General features: G+C 40.0%; 1 protein-coding gene across 1 annotated transcript in view; it reads left to right on the forward strand.

Moving 5' to 3' along the window:
- MTM1 (myotubularin 1) overlaps positions 1-3485 on the forward strand; it is a 71787-nt gene that overhangs the window by 51140 nt on the left and 17162 nt on the right. The gene's annotated exons all lie outside the window — the stretch shown is intronic.

The following is a 3485-nucleotide window of genomic DNA, read 5'->3' on the forward strand; positions in this document are numbered from 1 at the left end:
ACTAGGATCTCACATGCCTCATGGCCAAAAACCAAAACATAAAATAGAAACAATACTGTAACAAATTCAAAAAAGACCTTAAAAATGGTACACATAAAGAAAAATCCTAAAAAAAAAATTCAAATGGAAGTCAACTTTTGATAAACTAGGCAAGTCTAGAGCTGTAATGAACTTGGGTTTTGGCCAAGATCTCAGGCGTGTGTTAGAATCTCTTTGGAGCCCTTTAGGCTATTTGATGGTCATCCTCAATGTCAACACTATGTCATTCTCAGTGTATACACTAGGGAGGCATCTGTGGGGATTGTGAGAAGCTGTAATTGTTAAAATCCTAAATTTGTATCTTTATCTAAGCAGTCTTGTCTCTAAACTCAGAAATGTGTGTTCTCAGTTATATGAAATAATCCAAGAAATGAGGAGCTCCATGTATATGAATTTTACAGTTATTTGTGCATGCGTGCCAAGTCACTTCAGTCGTGTCCGACTCTTTGTGACTGTATGGACTCTAGTCTGCCAGGCTCCTCTGTCCATGGGATTCTCCAGGTGAGATTACTGAAGGGGGTTGCTGTGCCCTCCTCCAGGGGATCTTCCTAACCCAGGGATGGAACCCGAGTCTTTTATGTCTCCTGCATTGGCAGGCGGGTTCTTTACCACTAGTGCCACCTGGGAAGCCCTGGTGTCAATGTCTTCAGAGAATTATTTCTCCAGGGTTTCCTTGGCCTTCTTAAGCAGAGTATGCTGAGTACACCTAGGTAAAGTGATAAGGCAGTGTTGCTTGCAGGGGCCCCTCAGCAGCTGCTGCGAAGGCTGTTTGCCCCTGCACGATATGGTCCCAGACTCAGAAATACCTTTGACATTCAGTTTCAACTTTGGTTTTATTTTTTTCCTTTTCTCATTTCCAGTTGTCACTTATACATGTTCACAGTGGGCCTGCCCCATCCCAGCTTTGAGATTTATTGCTGCTGGTCAGATGTAGGCTTACATTTCATCATCTTGGATATTTTACTTATCCCGAAGTCATTTACCTGGCATCTTGCATTATTGAAAGCACAAGGCAAGAGCCTGAAAGCAAAACAAGTCCTGAAGCAGCTCACCTAGATGTGGTAGTTTCCTAAACAGACCCTGTAATGTCTCTCTACATGGGCATGTGTGTGGAGCTCCATTTACAATTATTCGCTCACAGATCATGCACCTGACACCTTTACTCCTGGGGAGCCCCCTGCCCCTTGTGTATTTTTGGACCAGCTATTTGTTACTGCAGTTGATTTGGGTTTAGATAATGAAAATGATTTTGAAATTATCTATAAAGCAATCATGAAGTGAAATCAATCAATAGATTAGGAATAAGAAGAAAATGTTTAGTAAATTCAGCCCACATATAAATATCTTGTTGTATTATCCTTACTTTTATATTTCTGCTATCCTTCATGTATAATTCAGAGTTGAATACATGCATAAAATGAAGTATTTCCATGTATACATTTAGCCTGAAACAGATATGATATAACATTAAAATGAGGTATTTAGAAAGGATATTTTAAGGTATATAAAATGCATAAAATGAATACCTTTATCATATTAACTCTAAAGCTCATTTTTGTAGCAGTAGAATTATTGAATGCCTTTTTAAGACTCAGGAAATTTGCCTGTGTGTCTAGTCTGTTTAGGAATGAAAGGAAGGAAAGTATTATGGGAAAAAAAAAACCTAGGCTTGAAAAATCTGTGTATCATTCTTTAAAAACCACATTCAAGGTCCCCTCCTCTCTCAGCTGTGTCTTCCTAGCCATCTATCCATGGCAACAGTCTGTATATTGTACTAGGTAACTTGGGTTGTTCTTTTTTGTTGAAGAGAACTGAAAAGAAAACTTCAAAACTAATCCGAGTTGGAGATTTTGAACTTTTGGTAACTCACTCTGCGCTTGACTAATAGATTTTTACCCTTCTGACTTCTCTTTGAATCTAATTATTTTGCCCTTACGGATATTTAGAAATTTACAACCCCAGATGTAACAAGCATTTTAAATTAAACAAACAAACAAAACCCAGAGACAGACAAGATCCAGCACCCTGTGATGAATTAAAGTGGGGCTGTATTAATGTCTGTTTGGCAGGAACTTTGGCAATGAATTATTACTTTTTCTGTGTATCATCTTCAGTTATTTAAAAAAGAAACTCCAGCATTCGGAATGTCTTTGAAAAATCAGTAACTGTTTACAAACCACATGTCACGTGTCCATGGCAGGGTGATGTGTGTCTTTGTGTGAGAGGCTTGCAGAGCTAGTTCACAGTGGAACAGGCACACTCCTGTTGTGACCTCCGATTGTAGCTGCAAGGTGTTATTCCTTGAAATGTGACCCATGTGGGTATATATTCGTTAGCTGATAGCTATTTAAAAACAACAAAGTGAATATTTGTTGTCTACTACTGATGCTATTTGTACCAAGCTTTAAAAACACACTACTGTTTAAATAAAAAACAATTTCTCACCTGGAGTCTGTGGAGATCGAGGCCTCTGGCTTGTACATAGGTCTCCAGGTTTGAAGTTCAAGTGGTAGCCTTACTTCTACTGTAGGAAACCTTCTCTGTGACTAACCCTGGGGAAAAAAACTGTAGGATGTATTGGCCCTTCTGTCCCGAGCTATAATTGTTGTAAATAAAAAGAGAAGAGGTTTTCTGTGGCAGTGGCAGGCATGTGGTTTGTCTGTCCTTGGCTTTGACTGTTTACTTACCTTTACTTGTGAGTTTACTTATTCATATGTTTTTATGATGTTAATTAGCATCCTTCCATTTCTGCTTGCTTTCTTCACAGGTTCCTGAATGATTTAACCTTTTCTTAAAAGGCCAGGGGCCATGTGTTCCATGGCATTTTCTAACATTAAGCAGAAATCAGCCCAGTTCCTAAACAAAACCATAGCATTTCTTTTTGTCTTCGTGGAAAACAGGCATCTTCACGACCCTGTGAAGGGGAAGTGATGCCCACCCTGGCAGGTTGATGCTGGCAGGCACCACGGCAGGTGGCGGCCATCTCACCTCCTCTTGAAACCTTTTGTCCTTCGAGGGCCAACCATGTGCAGCACTGTCCCTGGTGTTTTTGCATAGCACATGGACAGTCACAGGGCACTAGAAAAGATTCAGGCTTTGAAATCAGATGACTTAAATTCTGCTTACCTCTGACTTTGGGGTAGTTAAATAGCATCTGTTCTCATTTGCAAAATGGAGATAGTAATACCTGTCTTGTAGCATTGTTATAAGAATTAGATACAATGATGTAAAGCAAGAATCACCGTATCTGGGATGTCAGAGAGGCTCATTAAATGGTGGCTGGTGTTAGCTGTTATAGAGCCCAGCTCCTTTTAATCTTAGGAGACCTCAGTAGTATTATCTCCTGTTCTTCAAGAGACAACATTGAGGCTCAGAGAGGTTAAGTGTTTTGCCACAGGTTGCACAGCAAAGAGGGGCTGAAGCTGAGCTATCGACCTGGGTCTGTC

Source organism: Bison bison, unplaced genomic scaffold (genome assembly GCF_000754665.1).
Source record: "Bison bison bison isolate TAMUID 2011002044 unplaced genomic scaffold, Bison_UMD1.0 scf7180017864529, whole genome shotgun sequence".
In the NCBI taxonomy this organism is placed as follows: Eukaryota; Metazoa; Chordata; class Mammalia; order Artiodactyla; family Bovidae; genus Bison; species Bison bison.